General features: G+C 42.0%; 1 protein-coding gene across 2 annotated transcripts in view; it reads left to right on the plus strand.

Annotated features, from left to right (window-relative positions):
- The first annotated feature begins 116 nt into the window (after positions 1-116).
- The window catches only part of LOC127257654 (uncharacterized), a 113,709-nt gene continuing 98,309 nt past the window's right edge, over positions 117-15,516 (plus strand). The window contains exon 1 of one of the 2 annotated variants that reach the window (XM_051284116.1): positions 117-143. The gene's annotated coding sequence lies outside the window, so the exon portion shown is untranslated. Of the gene's footprint in view, positions 144-11,770; positions 11,859-15,516 lie in introns of those variants that run through there. The other variant, XM_051284115.1, reaches the window with a different exon arrangement.

Raw genomic sequence — 15,516 nt, forward strand, 5'->3', positions numbered from 1 at the left:
AGGTTCCGTCCTCAGGTCGGGAGGTCCTCAGGTCGGGAGGTCCTCAAGACGGAAAGTCATCAGGACGGAAAGTCCTCAGGTCGGGAGGTCCTCAGGTCGGGAAGTCTTTAGATCGGGAAGTCCTCAGGTCGGGAGGTCCTCAGGTCGGAAAGTCCTCAGGTCGGGAAGTCCTCAGGTCGGGAGGTCCTCAAGATGGAAAGTCATCAGGACGGAAAGTCCGCAGGTCGGGAGGTCCTCAGGTCGGGAAGTCCGCAGGTCGGAAAGTCCTCAAGACGGAAAGTCCTTAGGTCGGGACAGGTTGGGAGGTCCTCAGGTCGGGAGTTCTGCGACTGGATCAATAAGTCGGATGGTTTGTCAGTCGGGAGGTTTGCGGCTGGACCAATAAGTCGGATGGTCTGTTAGTCGGGAGGTTTACAGCTGGACCAAACAAGTCGGATGGTTTGCAAGTCGAGAGGATTGGCAGTCGAACCAATACGGTTGTAGATTGGCAGTTAGGCCCAAAGGGCGGAAGGTCTGTGGTCGGCTCAAAGAGTAAAATAGAGTGATAATTTTGGTCTGCTGAGGACATGTGTCAGCAGGAGAAGGGTTGGCAGACGGTTGAAAAGGAGACGTTGTAACCGTTCGGGCGACGGTTTCCAGTACAGTTTCTCAGGGAGTATTTAAAGGTTTGGATTTTTCTGGAGAAGGTATCTTCAATCAACTTCAACAAAGCAAAGTCATATTCGGGGATCACCACTTTAAATTTTCAGCATTTTAATTTCCAGTTAATTATCTTATGTACCGTACAGTGTTTAGAGATTCCTAATCTCATACGCTAATTAATCAAGTTTACAGATATTTTCCATATCTTTGAATTTACTTTTTGTTTGTTGAAAAAATACATCAAAAAATTGGCGACCACAGTGGGAGAAAGGCAAGATTGCTGATCCTACATTACCAAAGAATTTCATACGACTGAGGTCGGGCCGAATCGTCAGAAGGATCAACATGGCAGGCACACAACCTCAATCATCATCAGCACCGGTGGGAGAAAATATTTCACCACCAGTTATGCCAAATCCAGGGGAGATTCCCCAACTACCTACCGATTGGTTGTCTTATGTTCAGCAAATGAACAATCAGCAGAATGTGTTTATGCAGAACATGTTGCGGGAGCAACAAAATCTTATGCAAAACATGTTAGATCAAGCATTGTCAAGGGTTACTCTTCAACCCACTCAGACGCCACCAGGGGTGTCACCATCAAGAATGCAAGCAAATTTCGCAGGGCCATCATATGTGGACAGCACACTTCCAAGCTCTACAAACTTCAACCGAACAGATAGAGGAAAGACTCCTTTGACTTTCCCAAATAATATTCCTTTGGGACCAAGGGTTGAAAATGTGCAACCGAATATTACAAGAGAGGAAAGGCCAGGGGGACATGTGCAGGATCCCATTCATATTCCTGTACAAAATCCCATTGATGTTCCTGATCATCAACAGTTTCGTTTGGGTGATGAAATTGCTCACGTATTGAGGGTTCAGTTTGGTTTAAATCCTCAAATGGCCAACCAACCTGCTTATCAGAGACCGTTTCCAAAAAGGATTATTAATGAATATCCTCTCTCAAGGAATTACAGGCCACCATATTTTCATGCTTTTTCTGGAGAGGATGGGTCCTCTACTATAGAGCATGTAGGGCATTTTACAGCACAGTTAGAGGAGATTGGTAACAACCCTTTTTACAAGTTACAACTGTTTGGATTGTCCCTAACTAGAACTTTTTTTTCGTTGTTTGTAAGTCTGCCGCCTGGGCAGATACAAACTTGGGAAGGTTTAGAGATGGCATTTCATGCCAGATTTTTCAATCCCTTGCCAACAGTTTCTTTGACTGATTTATTCGAGATGAAACAATATCCAGAGGAGTCAGCCTCACAATTTATTGAGAGGGTGCGATTAATGAAGGGACGGTGTTCCACAATAATCAACGAAAAAGAGATGACCAACTTAGTGGTCTGAAATATGCATGGTCGCCTAAGAGATGCACTCACTGCACATGATGTCGAGGATTTGGCAAGCCTCACATCCAAGGCTAGACGTTTGGAATCACTTTTCAGGGAAAGGGATCAGAATTTCAGGCGTAATAAAGGTCAACATATGGCTAGTATGGAAACAGAGGCATACGACTTTGATTATGATCAAACAGAAGAGATGGCGGCCGAAATAATTTCAGGGAAACCTTATGTATGCTCTAAGTTAAAGCCTGCACCAGGAACAGAAGCTAAAGGGCAACCGAACTTTGACAGTTCAAAGGCCGATGAAATATTTGACATTCTGCTAACTGATGGTCAGCTCCGAATTCCAAAGGGGCAGAGGTTGGCTACTAAGGAAGAAATTAAAGGGAGACCATATTGTAAGTGGCATAATTCCTTCACATATAATACAAGTCAATGTACTCATTTTCGAAATGAGATCCAAAAGGCGATTAAGGCAGGTAGGCTCAAGTATATTACTTTGGGAGTAGAGCAGCAACCATTTCCAAAAGTAACCACATCAAAGGTTAATATACAAGCAACTTCCAGAAAAGAAAAAGGGAACTCATTAAACAATAGCCGACCAGAGGAGAAACTCAAAGTTTGTGAAAAAATAGTGGCTGAAAAATGGGACAACCAAGATGGTTCCTTTGATGTGGAATTAAAGGACCAGGTTTTAGTTCAGGACCACCCGACCAGGAGGACGGGTACGGTCGGAAGCAAATGGACTCGAAATAAGAAACCTTTACCAATTGATGTGGATCCTCGCTTCCCAGGCATCAATCATACTCAGATTCGAAATGCCATGCGTAGATACGCTGCGAAATACAGAGACAAGGTCCCCTCATCAAAGCAACCGAACAAAAACTGAGGCACTGCCAAATATACTAAGCAAGGTCGGTCCATCAGGGTCGTTCGTTTGAGCAACCGAATGAGGCAGAGGGAGGTCGGTTTATTGGGGCTGCCTCATCAAAGTAGCTGACCAGCGTTCGGGACAATGAGGGAGGTCGGTCCATGCAGAAGAAGGGTAAAGGCCTGTCTGATGAAAGAGTTAAGGGTTTCAGATGTCAATATTGTGAGAAGGTTAACATTAACCCATCACTAGAGGAATTTCGCTTGGAATCTTTGACTGTTTAACACAAAATGGAAGTCGGAGATGAAATTCCAGAGAAGGATTCAAGGTCTGTCAAATCTCGACTAGGGCCACGTATTCCTTGCCGAATGACAGAAATTAATTGGGTTGAGGAAGAACCTTTGTGGGCAAGTCTGGTGGATGAGTCTGTAGAAGAACCAGAATGGGCAAAAATTGCAGATCCTGACTTTCAATCAGTGGTCCCTCCAGTAGTCTTCCCTCCCACTCCAGAAGGTGTGGCGTCTCATTTGAAGCCCCTATACGTTAATACTCATATTTGTGGGAAACCAATTACGAAGGTTTTCATAGATAATGGGGCCGTTTTCAATGTAATGCCATTAAAGACTCTAAAAAAGTTAGGGAAGGGGATTCATGATCTATCTCTTGTGGATTTTGAGATGACTAGCTTTACAGGGCAGCCGACTAAACCAGAAGGCATGCTGGTCGCCTCCATTGAAGTCGGTCCAAAGAAGATTTCTTATGTCTTCTTCGTGGTGGATGCAGACATCACATATTCAATCCTGCTTGGACGAGATTGGATTTATGCATCTAAATGTGTGCCATCAACACTGCATCAGCAATTGATGTTCTGGGAAGGCAATCAGGTTTTTAAAATGGAGGTAAATGACAATCCTTTTGGAGTATCAGAACAAATAGAAGAATCAGTTTTCTATTCTGGTCATGTACCTCCAATGTATCAGTTTTTTATGGCTAATGACTACCCAAAGAAGGGTTTTAAGTTCATTGGGCAGAATTCAATGTTCTTTTAAAGAACAGTTGTACTATATGGCTCTTTAGTAAGCCAGACCTACTTTATATAATACTTTTCTTATGGAAGAAGCAGAATTGCAAGATTGTAATTTACTTATTAATAAGTATTATTTAGATCAGCTTTTGAAAAAAGTAGAAAAAATAGAAAAGTGTGATGTTCATTTCCAAGAAGATGAACAATTTCGTTGGCCTGATTTGTTAGAAAAAACAGAGCCAACTTTCTCAGCACAAGATCCTTTGCTGGAGTTTAATTTAGGAACCGACTTGGTTCCAAAGGTAATTAGGATGAGTGGTTATTTGTCTAAAGAGCAACAAACATTAATGCTAGAAGTTATAAGAAACAATATTGATTGTTTAGCATGGGACTATTCAGAAATGCCTGTATTGGAGCGAAGTCTGATAGAACATCGATTGCCCATTAAGATGGATTTCAAACCTTGTAAACAATCTCCAAGACGTATGAGTCCTGATATGATGCCTCAGATTAAAGAAGAGATTCAGAAGCTTCTTAAAGTAGGTTTCATCCGACATTGCCGTTATGCAGACTGGTTGGCCAACATTGTACCAGTGGTTAAGAAAAATGGTAAGATCAGGATATGCATTGATTTCAGAGATCTTAACATGGCCACCCCTAAAGACGAGTATGTGATGCCTATGGCCGACATGCTAATTAACTCAGCAGCAGGGCACAGAATTCTTAGTTTGATTGATGGTTATGCGGGATATAACCAAATCTTTCTGGCATAGGAAGATATTCACAAGACAGCATTTAGATGCCCAGGAGCATTAGGCATTTACGAGTGGACGGTTATGCCTTTTGGCTTGAAGAATGCTGGGGCGAGTTATCAGAGGGCAATGAATGCAATCTTTCATGACCTCATTGGTAAGTCTATGGAAGTCTACATTGATGATGTTATTGTCAAGTCTTCTAGTTTTGAGGAACATTTGAGGGATCTTAAGGATGCTTTCAGTCGGATGAAGAAATATAAATTGAAAATGAACCCAACTAAGTGTTCTTTCGGTATAACAACTGGGAGTTTTCTGGGGTTTTTGGTTCATGAGAGGGGTATCGAGATCGATGCTAACAAAGCCAAGGCAATTCTTACCAACCGACCACCTCAAACAATTAAAGAGATTCAAAGTCTGTTGGGGAAAGTGAATTATCTCAGGCGGTTCATTTCCAATGCTGCAGGCAAGGTCAGACCAATCACTAGGTTATTAAGAGCAGAAGGAAACCCCTTTGAGTGGGGACCAGACCAACAGATGGCTTTGGAGGCTATAAAGCAGGCATTAACTCAACCACCTGTGTTGATGCCTCCCAAGGAAGGTCGGCCCCTCAAACTTTATTTGGCAAATACTCATGAAGTGGTCAGTTGCTTATTGGCTCAAGATGAAGATGATGGAAAGGAAAGGGCAATTTATTATTTGAGTAGAACTCTCACAGGGCCAGAATTAAATTACACGATGCCAGAGAAAATGTGTTATTCACTGGTGTTTGCATGCACCAAACTTGAACATTATATGCTGCCTAGAAGAGTTGAAGTTATTTCAAAAGTTGATCTCATCAAATTAATTTTGAAAAGACCCAAAATGCAGGGGAGACTTATGAAGTGGACAATTAAATTAGCCCCTTTTGATTTGTATCATTCTCCCTTGAGGGCGGTTAAAGGTCAGGCAGTGGCAGACTTTCTAGCAGATTTTGCAGGTCGTGAGGAGCAGCCGACTGGGTATGTATCTTATGTAAGCACCCGAAATTGGTTAATGTTTTTTGATGGTTCTACCTCAGGAAACAGATCTGGTGCAAGCGTCCTGTTGGAAGGACCAGACGGCCAAAGGGTCAATTTGCAGCTTCAATTGGAAGATATGACCCATAATTCAGCAGAATATAAAGCTTTGATCTTGGGATTGGAAGCATTGATAGCCAGAAAAGTTCAGTCGGTTATTATAAAAGGGGACTCTCAATTGGTGATTAACCAGGTGAACAAAAAGTATGTTTGCTATCAAAGATCTCCGAAGTGATAATCGAGTTCGTCCCTAGAGAGGAGAATCAGTTTGCAGATGATTTAGCTCAAAAAGCTTGCAAGGGAATTCTAAAAGGTATGTGCGCAGAGGTCGGCCCTGAGATTGAAACAGGAGCCGACTGGAGGACTGAAGAAGGAACTGTCTGGCAGACTGGAGCAGGAACCGACTGGAGGACAGAATGTGTCATGTATTTGCAAGATCCAGGAGCAAATGTACCAATTGGAAGTCGATTGAAAGCTTTACGATTTCAATTGGTAGAAGGAGTGTTATATAAAAGGACATTCGAAGGATTGCTTTTGAAATGTTTGGGTCCTGAGCAAGCTTTGGAGGTGATGACAGAGGTACATAGTGGAATATGTGGAGCTCATCGGGCAGGCCTGAACATGAGATGGGCTATTCATCGTTTATGTTTCTTTTGGCCAAAGATTTACGAAGACTGCATACAATTTGCCAAGGGCCGTCAAGAATGTTAGAGACATGGGCAACTAATTCATTTGCCAGTAACAGAATTGCAAGCGATGGTGAAACCATGGCCCTTTAAATCTTGGGCTATGGATATCATTGGGAAAATACATCCTCCCTCATCCAAGAATCATTGTTTTATCTTGGTTGCAACAGACTATTTTACCAAATGGGTGGAGGCGGTTGCTTTGAAAAGTGTGGATCAGAAGGAGGTTATTGATTTTGTGTCGAATAAGATCATATATAGATATGGCATACCTCATCAGTGAAAACCGACCAAGGTTTGGTCTTTACTGGGGAGAATTTTTTAAGTTTCTTGGCAGAATTTGGCATTCGGCTGAATCATTCCTCGCCTTATTATCCTCAAGCTAATGGGCAGGCGGAAGCAGCTAACAAGATTATTATTGGGATCATCAAGAAAACAATTGAAGGGAACCCAAGGAAATGGCATTTGTTGTTACCTCGAGCCCTATGGGCACATAGGAATAACAAAAGTTTTGCCACAGGGTTTTCACCATATCAACTTACTTTTGGACAAGATGCAGTGTTGCCAGCAGAAGTGCAAGTTTCATCTGGACGCACAAACTTTACTAATGATGGATTAATTGAGGAATATGAACAAATGATGTTGCAGCAATTGGAAAGTCTGGATGTCAACCGACCTCATGCAATTGATCAGATTGTGAAGCAAAATGAGATCAGGGCCAAGACTTATAGGAATAAGATTTTCTACAGAACATTCAAAGAAGGAGACCTGGTCTGGAAGACTATTCTTTCAACTTATAAAAAGGTTGATCAATTAGGAAAGTGGTCCCCAAATTGGGAGGGGCCATTCATAATTCAAAAAGAAAATTGGAAATGGTGTCTTTATTATCATAAATCAAGAGGGTCAAAGGGTACATGATTGTATTAATGCTAGGTATCTGAAGAGGTATTTTCCTACCTTTTCAGATTACAAGAAAGCATGAAAAAGTAAGTTGTCAGAACCCATTTGCCAAGGGTTTGAACCTAACAAGGGTTCATTCATTGTCAGATGTTGGATCCTGCCGAGGATCACTCTCTCCTAAGTCAGAATCCTCATTCCAATGGTTAGGGATAAGTTCTGGCTCCTCATCAATAAGGTCTTCTAAGCTAGGTCGGTATTTCTCCCACGGATCTTGCATTTTCTCAAGATCATAATCAGTTCGGGCTTTCATATCTGTCAAAGCTTGGCGTTCACGGTCAACAAGAGTGGGCAATCTGGAAAAGACTACACGTTGATTGGAGAAGGTATGATCCCAGCCAAGGTCTGGAAGCAAGGCTGTCACGTGGTGTTCAATCAAATCCATATGATGATCAATGTCGGGAAGGCAACTTTGGATATCCCGAAGGGTCTCATATCCTTCTAGCACGTTTTCCATCAGGCAAATGACACGGTGGATGGTCTTTCTGCCTCGTTGGGAAAACCTGAACTTGAAGTCTAATTGTTTGAGGATGTATAGCAGGTCTTCAGCATGACCTCCAACTGGATGATTAGCCACAAAAAAGGGTTGGATAACACCTTGCCAGTTGTTTACAGGAACATGAGGATGGTGAGAAGGCATTTTAATATTGTTTGGCAGGCGTGTGCAAAGTGGATTTGTGAGTAAATGCTATCTGAGGATGTGCAAGGACTGCAAGTGTTTATAAAGAAGATGAATTGTTTGGTTCCCGAAGAGTTGGACATTTGGGAGGTGATCTTCAATAAAAGGAGAGAAAAATATTTACGAAGTCAAAAATTACAAAAGAGATCCTAATACAATTTTTATTTGGGACCATTTGTCTTCTGTTCTGGAGCGTCGCCTATGATTAGCAGCTGACTGGTACTGCTTTATGAGTTGGGATCGGGCGTGAATCTTCAACTCCTGGTCTAGGCCGGCTGCATTGCTTTGGTACCGATCAATCAGGCGTTGCTCATCGTTGATATGTCCTTCCAGGACAGACCTCTCTTGATGGAGCGCCTTCAGCTCTGCTTCCTTTTGTTGGATTGACCCCTCTATTTGTACCTTGGCATTATTCAGGCCTTCTAGTCGGCCGACTGCTTGTTGAATGGATTCCTTGGTTTTGGTCAAGGAAGAAGCCAGGCTTATTCGATCCAAATCAGGCAAGGGTGTCTCAGCTGTCAAAAGTTAGGCGAACAGAACTTCATTTCTGAGTTCGGACAGTCGCTCCATCAATTGGTGAAGAATGGGGGCAGCAGCCAATTTTGAAAGACATTTGGAACAAGAGACAACCAATGCCTGGAAGAAGGCTGTCAAGAAAATATGATCCCAGGTCAGGGAAAGATTGGTCAACAGTTTGTGCAATCACAGCTTGGACATTCGTTGCAATGAGGACAGCCGACAAGAGGGCTAGATTAGAACATCCCTGCAGTGAAAGATTGTTTATCTCAGACTGAATGAAGAATGAATATTGAAAATTGATTGTGAAAGGTTGCACATACCTCTGGACGGATGGTGGTTGTTGAAGGAGCCAAAATAGCCATAAGTTTGGAGGGCTGGTCGGTTGGTATTTCAATAGCCGACTTGTCGGCTGCTTCCAATGGGCGGTGAGGTTTAGATCTAGGTCCCTGAATGAATGAGAATAAGATATACTTGATATCAGGTGAACATCAGTTTTAATTGGAATGAAGAGTGAGTGTTTACCAAGTTGACAGAGGTCTCTGAGTCAGATGAGGGGATTTCTGGTAATTCCTGTAAGAGACCTCTTGGTGGTACAGGTGCATGTTCATCTTCCCGCCTATCTGCTTCTGGAAGAGGGTCGGCTGCCCTTGAGTTGACAATCTCCAAGTCGGCTGCTCTTGGGTCGGCAACCTCCAAGTCGGCTGCCTCTGGGTCGGCAAACTCCAAGTCGGCCGCTCTTTGGTTTGATGTGTCTGGGACGGTTGCGTCAGAGGCAGCAGAAGCAGACATAGGTATGGCCACCGGTGCCATAGTGGGTAGGGATGGGTCTGAAGTAGCATAAGGTAACCTGCCCATTTCTGAAGCAGTCGCCTCACTAGGAGATGAGACTCTTGTTGTTGCCTGTTCAACGGCTGAGGGTATTTTATTCGAAGCCCGGCGCTTGGTCGGAGGCTCAGGTTCTGGCAGTTGGTCAGTTGGTGGTTCTGCTATTTTAGTTGGTCGGGAAGCAGGTTGGGAGGTCGCCCGAGCCAAAGCCACACCTGAGTATAAACTAAGGATTAATACCTTGTTAAGGAAAGATTCAAGTTAAATTGAGAGTATACCTTAACGGGGTCGGGTCCTTATAAGGGGCCGACCTGATGGGCGTTTTGTTGAGGAAGGTTGATTGTCCCCAGAAGGGGGAATAGTCTGAGTTTGAGAGGCTCTTCTCTTCCTTTGTGAAGCACCCGACTTGTTGCCCTGAGTAATTAAATTCCTTTGGGTGTTGGTCAGAGGGGTCATTCCTAACGTTATTGCAGGTGGGGGAAGAAGTATGCCCAGTAAACGATCCTTGTCAGGGGCAATCAAGGCCCAAGTAACCGACCACCACTCCCGAAAAGACTCAACTGAAGTTGAAGAAGATTTATGAGGAATGTAAGAGTTAGAAGTGATATAATTTGTGAGTTGGGATACGTATGGGGCGATTGCATCAGGAATGGCCCTCCTATCCAGACTTTGAATTAGTAAATGAGGATGAGCAATGGGACCAGGCAAGCCTTGTTGGCAGCCGAATTGGCGTGCCATAAATTGAGGTTGATAGTTGAAGGTATAAAGTATTTTGGGACCCTTTTTATCGATTTTCTTGCTGATAAATAAAGACCTGGGTTTAAGGGCAACATCCCAGGAAAAAGGGTAAGTTGGATGTGGAAGTGAATTTGGTTGAGACAAAGGTGATGGAACAGGGAATGGCCAAAACAAGCCGGATGCATAACCGATATACCTTTTGTGTGGGTAAAAATGGTTATCATTTCGATTATCAGTAAGGATAGCAATTATGATTGGATCAGACGCTTGGAGGTTATTACGACCTAAGAAAAGTCGGTTAAGGGCTATTCCTAGGGATTTCTCAAGTGTGGGGGTAACAGGAGGATGACCAAGTTGGAAGGCGTCGGGAAAATAGAGACGGAACCATAGTTCTAGGAACCAAAAAGGACCCGATGCAGCAGTGTCTAACTTATTACCATCTTTATCAGTAAGACGGACACTGACCCTGGATAGCCCTTCAAAGAGATTGGCAAGGAAAAGGGTGCCCAACAAAAAGAACCGACCCGAGGCTATGTGTATAGCAAGATCAAGATGAGAAGGCAGGACACATTTCGAAGGAGAGACTACAACATACTTACAGAGCCAAAAGAGCAGAAAAGCTGTGTGCTCTCGGTCGGTTATAGGGGTCCCGTCGGCTCCTTGTTGGTCATTTAGAAATTTAGTCCAGCCCCATTCTCTCACATCTGTCAGAGACCAGCCCAAGTGGTCTGCGTTGGGCTCTTGCCCATCTAGGGCACCCATTACAGGGTCTTCCCCAACGATTGGCAGATGAGCAATCATGGCTACATCCATGAGGGTGGGGCCGATGGGGGCTGTTGGAAGAAGGAAGGTGCAAACCTCAGAGTGCCAAAACGCTGCCATGGCCAGGAGGACTTTCTCATATAAATGGCATGGGAGAGTTGACAGACGTATAGCTTGATCGATTTGTTGAGTTTTTCATTGCTCCTGGTAATATTCTGCTATTCTCTGGTACCAGGTGCGGTAGAGATCCTTGGTATCCGTCAAGTGTGTTTTGATGCTGTCATGAAGATGCGTCGCGTTGTAGTTGGGGCTGCTGATCGCCAGCAGATTCTTTGCCTCCAAGACTTCCCTCATACGGTTGGAGTCTTCAGCAGTTGTGCAATATGACGAATAGTTGGTGTGTGCATTTTCATCGACATAAGAGTGGTTTCAGGGATTGATCCATCGATGAGAAGTGCAGGGACGTATCGATTCGCCATGGTTAGAGTTGTTGAGATTGTGATTCACAAAGGCTCGTATTGAAGAAAGGGAAGTTAATCAGGAGTGTTGCAGTAACTGGTGCAGTTGCTAAGGGAATTTTTCAGGAGGGTTGTGATTTATGAACTTCCAAACGACGATTGATAAATGGCGTTTGAAAGTCCCTTGGCGGAGGGCAAGTTGTTACGTATGAAATTTAGAATTAGGTTAAAAAGCCCAAGGTAAAAGAAAAAATGGGCCTGGCAATAGAGTTGATCGAACTGGCTGAAGGACACCGTGGGGAACTCAAGGAAAATAGGTTTATTTCTAAGGAAAATATAGGTCGGGAGGTCCGCAGGTCGGAAAGTCCTCAGGACGGAAAGTCCTCAGGTCGGGAGGTCCTCAGGTCGGAAGGTCCACAGGTCGGGAGGTCCTCAAGACGGAAAGTCATCAAGACGGAAAGACCTCAGGTCGGGAGGTCCTCAGGTCGGGAAGTCCTTAGGTCGGGAAGTCCTCAGGTCGGGAGGTCCTCAGGTCGAAAAGTCCTCAGGACGGAAAGTCCTCAGGTCGGGACAGGTCGGGAGGTCCTCAGGTCGGGACTCTGCGACTGGATCAATAAGTCGGATGGTTTGTCAGTCGGGAGGTTTGCGGCTGGACCAATAAGTCGGATGGTCTGTTAGTCGGGAGGTTTGTAGCTGAACCAAACAAGTCGGATGGTTTGCAAGTCGGGAGGATTGGCAGTCGGACCAATACGGTTGTAGATTGGCAGTCGAGCCAAAAGGGCGGAAGGTCTGTGGTCGGCTCAAAGAGTGAAATATAATGATAATTTTGGTCCGCTGAGGACACGTGTCAGCAGGAGAAGGGTTGGAAGACGGTTGGAAAGGAGACGTTGTAACCGTTCGGGCGACGGTTTTCAGTACAGTTTCTCAGGGAATATTTAAGGGTTTGGATTTTTCTGGAGAAGGTATCTTCAATCAACTTCAACAAAGCAAAGTCAGATTCGGGGATCACCACTTTAAATTTTCTGCATTTTAATTTCCAGTTAATTATCTTATGTACCGTACAGTGTTTAGAGATTCCTAATCTCAAACGCTAATTAATCAAGTTTAAAGATATTTTCCATATCTTTGAATTTTACTTTTTGTTTGTTGAAAAAATACATCAACAATACTACAATCCCATTGAAGGGTATTTATTACCCTTTTTAGGTCAGTATATCAAGAATGAACCTTGTGAGGAGGAGCTGATTTGGGCCCGTTTAAAAGATGAGAGTATGAAAGAATTAGAGTGGACATATTTGGTATTCTCAGAGGTAGATTTAGATACACCACCCACAATGGTGTTTGCTCCCATCTCTGAAGGGGCAATTCCATATCTCAAGCCCTTCTAAGTGAATTCTCATATATGTAGGAACCTGATTGAAAAGTTGTTTATTGATAATGGAGAAATATTTAACATCAGTGGCAATTAAGAACCTCAAGAAGTTAAGGAAAAGAGTTTCCGATTTGGCACAAGTGGATATTAAGATGACTAGTTTTACAGGGCATCCTAATAAACCAAAAGAGATCATGGACGCACCAATTGAAATGGGGCCGAAAACAAACTCTACGATTTTCTTCATTGTGGATGTAGACAAAATATACTCAGTGTTTTTGGGAAGGGATTGAATTCATGCTTTGCAGTGTGCCATCTTCATTACACCAACAATTATTATTTTGGGAAGGCAATCATATTTTCAAAATGGAAACGAATATCAATTCACTTTTCCTTTATGAAACCATAGAGAAGTCATTGCTTTATTCAGGTCATATCCCACTGATCTCATAGACAACGATGGTAAAAAAATACCCATGGCAATGCTGTAGGCTCATCAATCGAGGGTAATTGTTCTTTTGAAAAGAAAACAAATTATTCTCTATAGTTGATAATTAACCAACTCCTCTCGCCTACTTTATTGTTGTTATGGTTAATGCGAGTATCGATGAATGTAGTAGTATAATTAATGATTATTATTTTAATAAGTTTTTATATCGGTGGAAAAATTTAGGTCTTAAAGTACAAATACATAGTGAAGGAAGTTAGTTCAGATGGCCCAACCTTTTAGAAAAGATGGAGCCATCCTTCTCTGCTCAAGATCCTCTAATAGAGTACAGTTTCGGGCGGAAGAGGTTCCAAGGAAAGTCTGTATAACGGACTTTTGCTTCCCAACCAGCAAGAAAAGATGGTTGATCTAATTCGGAGATATATTAATTGTTTAGTTTGGGATTACTGATAATTAGGAATTGCATGCATTTAGTTAAATTTTTATGCTATATATGATATTTGGTTGATTTTGATTATATTATATCTAAGTTATGCGCATACTGTTTATTTACGGTATGCAATGGACAAATGTCAAATTTGGCGTAATTGGAAGAAAAAGTGAAACAAATTTCAAATTTGCACCACCTAGTTAGTCATGGCCATGACTAACTCCACCCTCTTGATATGAGAGATTAATTTAAGGCCCAAAAGCCTAACTGCAAAAAAAAAAAAAAAAAGGTCAAAAATAAAAGAAAAAAATAGGGGGAGAAGGCGCCACATCATATCCGGAAAGGAGAAGACAGAGCAGAAGAGTCCCAGAGAGAAATCACGTAACGAAAATAAGGAGAAAGATTCTTCCGAGGAGATTTCAAGTTCTTCCCTACCAATCCATTCAATTTCAGTCGATGTTTATGTTTCCTATTATTGTTTTTTCTTCTATGATTAGCGAATAGTTACTTTTCTAGTTTAGGAGTGAAAGAAACAACTTGATATGGATTTATGATATTAGATTTGCTTAGATTTATATCATCTCTTTGTTCCTAAGTATTTCTATGATTTCTGATCGTAATGTTTAATAATATTTGATTTAGTTGGGTATTGTGGCCAAATATTTCAATTAAGTTAAAGATTAATTACTAAACTAAATTAGGTGTATGTAATTGCATTTTAATTGGTTCAAGTAGCAACTAGGGGCAGACACCACTAGGAACTTCGTAATCAATTTAAAAAAAATTCGCATAGGTAATTGTGAAATTGAATTAGGATCTTCTAGTTCAGAATGTGGTTAGACTAGTAAATTCTTTGTAATGTCACTAGAGTTCTAGTCTAATTAGGAAAACAGTTAAGGGGTGTACCTTGACTGTCAAATAACAAAATAGGAGTTGGTTATTAAGAATGTGTCAGTCACTATACATAATTTATTTAGAAACAAATGAAATTAAATAGTTATCAATGATTAAATCCAAAATCCAAGTTGTCAATTTCAAATCCAAAATATTTATCGGACATAAATCTTGTTTTTCAATCTTAAGATTGAGAAGACTGTGCGTCGATTGAGAAAAGAAACTAGAGAATGTCACAAAAAGGATTTAGCTTCATAATCATCTAGCAATTTTAGTTTTGACGAGATCGAGCTAGAGGAAAAGATGGATCAAATGACATTAAGGGGGTTGGCAGCTCCTAACTTGACTCAGCAGTATCACTGTATTACATTCCCGATAATAGATGGACAATGCATTTGAATTGAAATAAGAATTAATCCATTTGTTGTCTTTTTTCCAAGTGAAGAGCCGCATAAGCATCTTCAATTATTTTGATATTGTATGCACAAGTGTGAAGCCACCAAGAGTAACAAAACATTAAATCAAGCTTCATGTTTTCCCCTTCTCATTGAAAAACATTGGAAACGATTGGCTCTTCAATCTACCTACAGAAAGTGCTACTACATGGACTAGCATTAAGAGAATTTCTAGAGAAGTACTTTTCTGTCTCGCGAGCTGCAGACATGAGGAAATAGATGCAGAATCACACAACATACAGGGGAGTTTTTATTTGAATAATGAGACTACTTTAATTCTATGCTTATTAAATGTCCTGAACATCAAATCCCCGTGCAATTACTGGTTCAATAATTTTATGAAGGTTTGACTTCCATCGTTAGGAGAATCATTGATGCAGCAAGTAGAGGAGCTTTGATGAACAAAACCCCTAGGAGGCGTGACACTTGCTGAATGAAATGATGATCAACTCGTAACAATTTGGTCCAAGAGAGGTTGTAGCACTTAAGGAAGCAAGCAAGGTAAGTTCTATACAACAAAGAACTATGTGAGCTAACATGATTTCTTCGACAATTTGTTGTAGGCAAGAGACAAGTTAAGGATTTTGGGAT

This window comes from Andrographis paniculata, unplaced genomic scaffold (assembly GCF_009805555.1).
Source record: "Andrographis paniculata isolate CXL003 unplaced genomic scaffold, ASM980555v1 Contig58END, whole genome shotgun sequence".
NCBI lineage: Eukaryota > Viridiplantae > Streptophyta > Magnoliopsida > Lamiales > Acanthaceae > Andrographis > Andrographis paniculata.